Source organism: Lathyrus oleraceus, chromosome 3 (genome assembly GCF_024323335.1).
Source record: "Lathyrus oleraceus cultivar Zhongwan6 chromosome 3, CAAS_Psat_ZW6_1.0, whole genome shotgun sequence".
In the NCBI taxonomy this organism is placed as follows: domain Eukaryota; kingdom Viridiplantae; phylum Streptophyta; class Magnoliopsida; order Fabales; family Fabaceae; genus Lathyrus; species Lathyrus oleraceus.
The window spans coordinates 267,519,858-267,531,724 of record NC_066581.1 but is presented as its reverse complement, the minus strand read 5'-3'; positions in this window follow the sequence as shown (position 1 = coordinate 267,531,724).

The following is an 11,867-nucleotide window of genomic DNA, read 5'->3' as shown; positions in this document are numbered from 1 at the left end:
TTTACGATTTTGTTAAAGTTTTGTAAGCCGTTAATTTTCATGCATATCATTGACATATTAAATGATTTTTGATTGATGTTAAATTTTATAGAGATGATCTATATGATAACGGTTTTCAATCTAACGGTGAATTTTGTTATACGGATGAGTGATGAAGAGTTACCGAAGGTGCCATGTTACTAAGTTTGTGTCATTTGATCCTGAATATATATATATATATATATATATATATATATATATATATATATATATATATATATATATATATATATATATATATATATATATATATATATATATATATATAGTCGAAAGTATTTTAAATTTGTATATGACTTTTTTCTTTTCTCTTATTCTCTTTGTTAGAGTATCGTGAGGAGTGAGTTAAAATTTGATTTGAAGAGTGTGAGTGTATTGAAATTTGAGAGGGGGTGAAAGTATGGGTGAATTGTGAACGTGGAGTGATTGAATGTAGTTTATGTGTAATAGCAGTTTTTACATATAATATTATTTTCTGATTTTAGAATTTCCACGTTATATTTTTTTATTGTTATTGTGTTCATTTATTTTTTCACAATTGATACCACAACTTTGAATTAGGGATATAAAATTCTTAGTATACTATATGGTTACAACTTTCTTTCATATCATAAGTCAAACTTTTCAATTGAGTGCGGTCTAAAATTAAATTTTTTGATGGAATAATCAATTTTTTCTTGTGAATAATTCAAGTTAAAGATGTGTTGATACAATTAGGATTCAAAAGGCGTGAAAGGAATTATTTCAAATATAAATGTGTTGTCTCATGTGCGCGAGATAAATAGGTCTCTCACGTGAGAGACTAATATTTCATCTTCTTTCTTTCATTTTTTAACAATTTAGGGTATTTAGTAGGGGTTTTAAAATGTTACAGTATATAGTCTTATTTTTTCAGTGCAGTATGTTACGGAGGTCTATAATGAAGGTGATAAAAGTACACAAGAATGGGGGGTTAAATTATGTATGTTAATTCTTTTTCACTTCTAAAAAACCAACTTCAAAATCTGAACAAGTTCAGAATCTGATCTCAGAGTTGTTAGCACCAAAATGAATAGTATTCAAAAGCAAGAAGTAAAGCGACACACAAAGTTTATTCCGGTTCCTTCCACAAACAGAGAGTAATCCAATCTCTTTATCCACCAAGAGATTTTCACTATAATCAAATATATTACACTTTGCTCAAGCAAACTATCAAGAGACTTCAACTGCTTAATCACACTAGAAAGAGACTTATGCTCAAGAAAAATAGCCAAAGACTTCTACTCAAGCACATATGCAAGAGGCTTTCACTGCTCAAGCAAATTATCAAGAGACTTTCGCTGCTCAAGAAAACTAGCTAGAGACTTCCACTGCTCAAGCAAACCAGCAAAAGACTTCATATACTCTTAAACTAATAGTTTAGGAGAATATATAACAATTATACTTGATGTAAAATCAAAAGTATATAAGTCATACAACACACACAAAGATTCTTAAAGACTTAACATTTGTAAGATATACAAAGATAAAAAATCTCAAGAACTTGTACAGTAAACAGTTATAAAACTTTAGCTCAAAGTTATGCTCAGTGTTGTCCTTGTTAGATAGTTCATTATCTTCATTCAAATCTTTAAATCCTTTTATAAAGGAAGAAAAAGAATTATTGGAAAGTAACTTGCACAAGTGATATTTGTAAAGAAGTAGTTCCAAGAGTGAAATTGGAAGTCAATCCTATTAAGATCTTCATCTATTGTGTAATAACTTTGTCCACTTCGTCTTTTTCATACTAGGCATCTATCAAGATGTTGGGGAAGACTTAAGAGGTCACATCAACTTTCCTTGAATCTTGCACTAAGAAATTATAGTTGACTTTTTCAATAATCTGACTTTAACATGATGGGTTTGCTTTGGAGACAGAGTACAAATCAAAAGCCGAGTACCTTTAGTTGAGGTTTTCAGAGTCTGAGTTGTCATCAGAAGTCGAGATACCATATTCAGAATCTGAGTCTTTTAGCTTCTCTTCATATCCTTCTATCAGGGTCAATTCTAAGTTAAATTTTAACCTCATGATCATGCATACTTGAACATATGTTAATATACCTAATTGTTTTTTAAATACTCTGTTATCATCAAAACGCAAGGGATGCGAATAATTTTGTTCCAACAATCTCCCCATTTTTTATGATGATGACAAACAAAGGTATTTAATAACAAGGGTTGTTCAGTTTAACTAACTTTATAACATTAGAGTTTGAGGTTTGTAAGCTGCCCATGAGTCTAATAGTTCAAAGGTTCAGTTTTGTAAGCTCTCAATGTGTTCTATCCAAGTTATTTAAACTTTCTTGATATCATAAGAAAATAATCTTTAGACAAAAACAATATTAATATGGGTTCAGGTGTATCTAAAAACATTCAAAATGTTTTTATCCTCTTTAAATACTCTCATGATTTTCTCGTCCTTTTGTCATCAACAAAAATAAATGAAAACAGTTGAGGAGAGAGAGAAAAGATAATGATAAAAAATGTCCAGGAAAATTAAATTCGGATAAAAATGATCAAGAGTAAACCTAAAAAATTGGTGATAGATTATCAAATATAAGGTGAAAAGGAAAAGAAGATTCCTAAAGGAGCATATCTGAAGTAACACCTTCATCCTCACAGTTTATTGTATTAGAAATATAGGTGGACGTGATGGTGATAGGGACACCAGATACAACAGAAAGAATGACACACTCTAGATTTAGTTCTTGGACATGCATTTACCCAAAATTCTTTAACCAAATTAGGGTAAGTAGGACCATATAGCATATCAAATAAACCATCTTAACCATTCTGAGGACAACCCATTGAAGATCAAAGCCATGAGCTATCATTTCTTCAAAGTCAACAAATCCTTCAATGATAACTACCAACTAGTTTTCCATACTAAGATTAGATCTACAGGCTATCTCATGAAAGGGTTTTAACAAAAGATAGATTTAGACACAGAAAGTAGAAACAAAATAAAATAATTTGAATAGATATTCCCAAAGATATAATCAAGTGTATTGTCAGAAAGGTGCAAGACAGTTGTCTTTGCTTTAATACCACTCAAAGAAAATCTTTTAGAGAACCAAAACAAACATGAAGTACAAAACAAAACAAAGAACAAAGAACAAAAAATTAAAAAAATCTGAAGAGATGAAAAAAGAGAATATACACAGAAAAAAGAGGTTTCACATATGATAGCAACAATATTATCACAAAAGATAGGAATATTGTTTCCACAAAACTGATAATCCTCTAGACGATATTTCATCCAGAGTAGTTCTGTACAATATTTTGCATTTGAGATGTATTTTGCTTCTGCTGTAGATAAAGCAATAGTTGCTTGTCTCTTACTAGCCCAGGATATTAGGTTTTCACCTATGAATTGGCAGTTTCCACTAGTGTATTTTCTCTCAATTTTATCCCTAGCATAGTCAGCATCACATAATCCAACTAGCTTATAATCTAGGGATTTTTTCTAAAGAAGTCCTAGATTTGTTTCTCCTTTCAGATACCTAAAGATTCCCTTAACAACATTTAAGTGAGTCTCTGTAGGACCTTATTGAAATCTTGCGCACACACAAACACTGAAAAATATATCAGGCCTAAAAGTTTTAGGTAAAGCAAGGAACCAACCATGCCTTTATACAGCTTCTGATCCATCTTAGTGTTACTTTCCTCTTTGTTCAAACAACAGGCTGGATACATAGGAGTTGCCATAATATTGCAATCTTCAAGATTAAACTTTATTTAAAAGCTCCTTTGTATACTTGGACTGATGAACATGAGTTCCATTTTTACTTTGGTTGATTTGAATTTCTAAGAAGAACTTCAATTTTCCCATCATGCTCGTCTCAAATTCAGCCTGCATAATCTCAGAAAATTCTTTGCAAAGAGATGCATTAGTGGAACAAAAAATTATGTCATCAACATAAACTTGGACAATCAAGATTTCCCTATTTAGAGTATTTCTAAACAGTGTAGTGTCAACCTAACCTTTCTGAAAACCACTTTTTAGCAAGAAATTGCTCAGTCTCTCATACCAAGCTACTGGAGCTTGTTTGAGTCCATAAAGTGATTTCTTGAGTCTAAAAACAAAATCTAGGTAGACTGAGTCCTCAAACCCAGAGAGTTGTTTGACATACACCTTTTTAGAAATGAATCCATTTAAGAAAGTATTCTTGACATCCATTTGATATAAAATAATGTCATGATTAATAACATAAGAGAGAATAAATCTAATTGCCTCTAACCTTGCAAGAAGTGCATGGTTTCATAGAAATGTACACCTTCTAGATGATTGTAGCCTTGGACTATAAGTTTAGCCTTATTTCTTACCACTTCTCATTGCTTATTTAGTTTATTTCTGAACACCCATTTTGTTCCAATAATGTTCTTCTGACTTGATCTGGGGACCAGACCCAAACATCATTTCCCTAGAACTAGTTCAATTCTTCTTGCATAGCTATAATCCATCCATCATCTGATAGAGGTTCATCAACAGAAGTTGGCTATATCAAGGAAATAAACCTTAGCATATAAGTATCATCTTTGAATGCTAATTTAGTTCTTAAGGGATCATCTTTATTCCCAATGATTATCTCTTCTGGATGAGAAGCTTTATACGTGATAAACTTCTTGGGTTAAGTTGAAACTTCTTAACCATCTCAGACTTCTTCATAATTTAAAGTTTCTAGGTAAGCTTTAGAAGTTGGGTCAACTTCTGGTTGACCAGCTTTTGAGCCTCCAACTTCTGAGCTCATAATTTTTGAAGGTCCAACCTCTGGGTGATCTTTAGAAACCTGAATATATGCAAAACTTTCAACAGGCTCTGACATATGATAGTCAGGCTCTTTGTCATTAAATTTTACATGTATAGATTCTTCAACCATTATGGTTTTAGAGTTATACACCATGTATGCTTTAGAGTGTTCAGAGTATTCTAAAAAGATACCCTTTTGAGCTTTAGCATCAAATTTTCTTTAGATAAACTTTATTGTTCAGAATGTAACATGTATAACCAAATTGGTGAAAGTAAGATATGTTTGGCTTTCTCCCTTTAAATGATTTATATGATATTTTATTCAAAATTGGTCTAATATAAATCCTGGTCTAAACATAGCAAGATGTATTAACAACTTTTACCCACAAGTATTTTGGAAGGTGATTTTCATGAATCATGGTTCTAGCCATTTCTTGCAAGGACATGTTCTTTATTTATACAACTCCATTTTTCTTAGGATTACTAGGAGAAGAGAACTCATGGATGATTCCATATTTTTCACAAAAATTTCTCAAATGGCTCATTTTCAAACTCACCACCATGATCACTTATGACTTTTAAAATATTTGATTCCTTTTCAGATTGAAGTTGTGTGCAGAAGATGCTTAATACCTTATATGATTCATCTTTAGATCTGAGGAATTTAAACCATTTCTATCTAATATAGTCATCAATAAAGACTAATCCATATTTCTTCCCATTGATTGAAGCAATCCCAACAGGACCAAATAAATCAATATGAAGTAATTATAAGAGTCTAGAGGTAGAGACGATATTTTTAGATTTACAAGAATTTTTGTTAATATTTCCTACTTGACATGCTCCACAAAGAGCATCTGAGTGATGGTCAATATCTAACAGCCCTTTAACAAGTTGTATCTTGTTAAGTTTAGAGATCAATCTCCAATTAGCATAACCTAACCCTTTATGCCAGAACCATTTCTCATCACTCACTAACATAAGGCAAACAACCTTATGATCAGTCTATTCATAAAGATTAATTTTATAAACATTTCCCTTCATCTTACCTTTGAATAAAATGGATTTTTCAGACTCATTGATAACTGAACAAAAGTTCTTATTGAACAAGACTTCATAACCATTGTCATAAAATTGACTAATGCTTAGTAGGTTATATTTAGGTCCATTTACTAACCAAACATTATTAACACAGATTAAGAAATTACCAATACTACTCATACCAATGATCTTCCTTTTCTGTCTTCCTTCAAGCCCAACACTTCTTTCCTCTTTCAGAGTCAGAGTTTGAAATATATAATTTTCTCCCATCATATGACGTGAGTAACCACTGTTTAGGTACCATGATTATTGCCTTGTTTCTCCCTTTAGGCATATCTGTAGCAAACACAATTTCAGACTTAGGTACCCATAATCTTATGGGTCTTCTCATGTTAGTTCTGACATGCTTCCTTTTATTCTAATCATTTTCCTGATAAAAGGGTCATTCCATACTTTTTGCTTGCAACAGTTTTGTCTTGGATAAGTTTTGACTTTTAATTCTAAACCCTTCAAAACCTTTGATCCATAAGTCTTGGGTTCTAGATTGTTTAGAACCTCTGAGTTCTGAATGTTAGGTTCTAATTTCTTCAGGACCTTTGACTTTGAAGTCTCAAGTACTAATTTGTTCAGGACCTTTGACTCTGTTATCTCAGGTTCTGATTGGTTCAGAATTTTGCTTTTATCAGAAGCAGGTACAAAATAAGTTTTCAACTTTGTTTGAGCAATGCTTGAAGAAGAAGGTTTTACTGGTTATTTTTAAGAGTTGAGCTTTTCGATTATAACATCTTTCACTATAACCCATACATTCTCCTTTGCTCTTACTTACTCCATATACTATGGAAGCAAGTTTTGTTCTTTCAAGACCAGTTATGATAAAATCTTGAAGAGTCATTTCATGCTCACTCAAAGGTTTATCAGACACTTTATTTACTTGAGAAATATGATCCTTTTCTAAATAGTCAATTTTATTTTGAGAAAAATTTAGTTCTTCTTTCAGAAGATCATATTGATTTTTCGATATTTTCATGTGTCTTGCCTTGTCTTGGAAACGACTACTGATGTCTTGAATAAAAGAGATCGGGTCAGAACGAGATAGATTAGAAAATAACTTGTCTTCTTCCACAGACTCCAAATCAGTTGTTGAAACCTCCTGATGATAAAGGTCATTTCCTTGTCATCAGAAACTTCTTCATCAGAAACTTCTTCATCATAAGCTTCTTCTGATTTCCAGACATTTGAGGATCTGATAGTTTTACCACCATATTTTTCAACTAATGACTTTAAAGCCAGTGATTTAGGTTTCTTCACAGGCTCATCTCCATTCAGCTCCATCTCATGGCTCTGAGGTTTCTTATTAGACTTTCAAGACTCAACATATTCAGATCTTTAGCCTCCTGAATAACTATGACCTTAGGTTTGTATCTAGCAGGGAGACTTCTCAAGATCTTCTTTACATGGTCTGATGTAGTGTAACTTTTGCTCAGAACCTGAAGTCCCGATACAAGAACTTGAAACCTAGAAAACATAATTTCAATATCTTCATCATTCTTCATTTTGAACATCTCACAATGTTATACTAGAGGGCTGACCTTAGGCCTTTTGACTTGTTGGTTTCTTTCATAAGTAGAACACAAAGACTCAAAGATAATCTTAGCAGTATACTTATCAATGATCTTGATGTACTCAGAATAAGGTAGGGCTTCTATCAGAATACCTCTAAATCTATGGTGTTTTCTGTAAATTTTCTTCTGAGCTGGTGTGAGAGTTTGTCAATCGGTTACCATTCCAACACCATTAACTTTAATGTTAATGTCGTCTTCAAGGATATCCTATAACTCGTCATCAAGACTAATGATATATGTATACATCTTACTTTTCCACCATTCAAACTGAGTGAAGTCACCGCTGAATGTAGGTGGTGTAGCTGAGTAATGACTTTTCTCAGTAGTATTATAGTCATAGGGTATACCATCATTACCAGTCAATGTACTAGCAGAAGAGCCAACAATCTAATATATATTTTTCTTTAGGATCTTTTATTGTACCACTATAAAGTGTTTAGCATATACCTTTTCTGATACCAACTAAAGATAAAAATAATACACGAGAAGGGGGGTTGAATTGTGTATGTTAACTTTTTTTCACTTATGAAAAACCAACTTCCAAATTTGAACAAGTTCAAAATTTGATCTCATAATTGTTAGCAGTGGAATGAATAATATTCAGAAGCAAGAAGTAAAGCAACACATAGAGTTTATCATGGTTCCTCCCACAAACAGAGAGTAGGTCAATCCCTTTGTCCAACAAGAGTTTTTCACAATAATCAAACAAATTACACTTTGCTTAAGCAAACTAGCAAGAGACTTCAACTGCTCAATCACATTAGAGAGAGACTTATTTTCAAACAAACTAGAAAGAGACTTATGCTCAAGCACACATGCAAGAGGCTTCAACTGGTCAAGCAAATTAGCAAGAGACTTCCACTGCTCAATAAAACTAGCAACAGACTTCATATACTCTTACACTAATAATTTAGATGAATAGGTAACAACTATACTCGATGTAAAATCAGAAGAATATAAGTGATACAACACACACAAAGATTCTTAAACACTTAAGATTTCTAAGATATTTGAAGATAAAAAGTCTCAAGAACTTGTGCAATAAACAATTATAAAACTTTAGCTCAAAGTTATACTCAGTGTTGTTCTTGTTAGATAGTTCGTTATCTTCTTTAAAATCTTCAACTCCTTTTATAGAGGCAGAAAAAGAGACATTGGAAAGTAACATGCGCAAGTGATCTATGTAAAGAAGCAATTCCAAGAGAGACGTTGGAAGTCAATCCTATTAAGATCTCCATCCATTGTGTAATAACTTTATTCACTGTGTCTTTTTCAAACTAGGTATCTACCAAGATGTTGGGGTTGACTTAAGAGGTCACATCAACTTTACTTGAGTCTTGCACTAAGAAACTTCAGTTGACTTTTTCAATAATATGGTTTTGACAAGATGGATCTACTTTGAAGACGGAGTACGGATCAGAAGCTGAGTACCTTTACCTGAGATCTTTAGAGTCGGAACTGTCACTAGAAGTTGAGATACCACGTTCAGATTTTGATCCTTCATAATCTGAGTCTTTTAGCTTCTCTTCATATCCTTTTATCAGGGTCAATTCATAGTTGAATTCTAAGCTTATGATCCTGCATACTTGAACATATGTCACAATACCCAATTGTTTTTTAAATACTTTGTTATCATCAAAACTCAAGAGATATGAATAATTTTGTTCTAACAAATAACCCACGTTATTTCAAAAAAAATTTTTTTGAATTGTAGCAGTTCAAAAACCCCGCTAAATAATCTCCTTAAATTGTTGAAAAGTGGAAAGAAAGAAAAAGTTGAAATCTTAGTCTCTCACATGAGATACCTATTTTACTCATGCGCAAGAGACAACGCCAAATATGAATAACACAAAGTGAGATGAACTAGATTTGACAACTTAAAATAAAACTCATGTGTCTTTGGCTAATAATATCCTTGCGAATGTTCTTGATATGTCGTCAACCAATGAGCTTTGGAAGAAATTTAGAGGGGTGTATTATGGAAAGAGATTTCAAATTGATTGTTGTTGAAGGAGAAATTTCATAACTTTACATATATATACAAATATGAAAATATTTGATCATTTAAGTACTCTCAATGACTTTTTTTTTAATTGGAAACTATTGGAGTTGAAACTGATGATAAATATAAATCCTTGAGACTCACATGATCTTGTTCATCTTCTTACGAGCATATTAAACTTGTTTTGATATATGATAAATACATTTTAAACTTTGAAAAAGATGTCAATAAAATCATTTTTGAAGAAAAAAAAATTGAAGAGTGGTGATAAAACTTCGTCAAACTCAGTATTGATAGATATAAGTGGGTCTTATGCGGAAAAAAAACAATAAAACACTTCTAAGGTGTTTGAAATGTGGAATTCCTAGGCATGTAAAATATAAGTGTCATGATGGAGCAACGTTAAAAAATGATTATGAGTTAAATGCTAGCAATCTCTCGTTGCAATGAAAGATAATGATGTTTTATGAAAATTGAAAAGTGTGTTCTAATGGCATTTCTCCTGGTATGGAGAATGATGAGACATTGCTAGAGGATTAACACATGAATATTGATTGACATTGATGCAAGGTTTAATGTGAGAGTATGTCGGTGGTTAAAGAACTTTCTGTCAACATGAAAATTACACCATAAATTTTCAGCTTGTTTTTCAACATGTAAATTTTTTTGATGTGATTTGTTTCAATGAAAATATACTCTTTAATGGAGTAAGATAATTCTTTTGAACTTAAAATATATGTGAAAACGATGTTAAAATTCTTAGAGTGATTTATCTACATGTGATATCATTTTATATGGAGTATAATAGTGTTTTTGAACTTATATTATCTAAATACATAGTAAAAATTGATGTATTTTTTTCAATCAATGTGAAAACGTTGAAATATCAAAAACAATGTTGTGTATAAATTTTCTCATACTAGCTAAAATTGAATTAAAATATATAATTTAAAATTTGAACTAACATCCAGACGGGCGGGCACGTCTGTCCACTTTTTAAATAAATATACGTGAAAATATATACGTATTATTTTATTTAATGTTAATTTTAATTAGAATTTATATAAGAAATTAATAGTATGAAATTATGTGAAAGAAGATAATAATGGTTTTAATAAAAGTTATTAAAAGTTATTAAATAATCTAAGGATAAAATTTGCAGAAAAATAGGCTACACCAAAACCAAATTTTTCCTTTAAATATTGTTATAGATAAAACACTCAGAAACATACAAATGATTTGATATTATAGACTCTAATATCATATTAAATTTATATTTTACATAATTTATTTTTATAAGATTGACTTTTATAAAGTGATCCAGTAATATCATAATTTGTAAATTCGATTAGATATTTTTTTTCCTTTTATTCTATGTGGAATTTCTTTTTTACCTAACACATTGACTATAATCCTTCATGTTGTATTTTTCAAGTTGTTTTTCACTTCCCTCTTCTTTTATCATCTTATTATCAAAAGAAGAAATGTGTACACGACAAAGCACAGCAAGTAAATTGTCATAGGTAGCATGCATGAATATTCACCAATAAATGAAACCTTTTGTAGTAAAGCAAAGGATAAAAAGAAAAGATTGAGAAGTGAAAAATTCAAGACAAGTGAAAGAACCTTTCAAATCTATCACCATCTTTCCTACTCACAAAATCTTGCTTCACACAAACCCTTCCACTTAAAGACACACCACATGCACTCTTTTTTTCTCATATATTCAATGGTCTACAAATTTCTAAAGTTAAAAAAGAAAAAGTAAACTTTGTATTGCTTTCTACCGTTAAATATGGCTAACGGTGTGAATTAAAGGGCCTTTCTTTTCTTTTGATCACTTGAAAGAGTATCCAATTCTTCACAAAAGCATAGTGACATTTCTATCAAAATATTCTTTATCTTCACTTTTTTTATGAAAAAAAAAATTCTCGTTTTCAATTTTTTTAATTTCATGCTTCATACTTGTTTCCCTCCTTTTAAGTTACATAGGTTCATGTCAATATGATGACTGATTGACTGGTGTTACTCTAAAGTTTTGCAGCATAAGACCTTTTAAATGTTTGTCAGTGGAATGAAATGAAGAAATGCATATCCCTGCATACTTAACATATTTTTCACAGTTGAAAAGAATTGATGGTATAATTAAATTTTTTTTTTAGTTTCAAAGGGTGTGATTTTTAAGAAAAACTGAAGGCTGTAAAAGCAGTTATCTAAAGAATATAGGCATCTGATGCTTATAAATGATGGTCCATTGGTGACCACATATAAGATAGTTCAAAGTAAACTTAATCCACAAGATAAATATAAAGTTAGAGTGGTTCCACTGCAGCACTATGGTAGTACACAGATTTTGAATTCGAGTGTACCAGCCTATGTGTCTAGAAATAGAGAA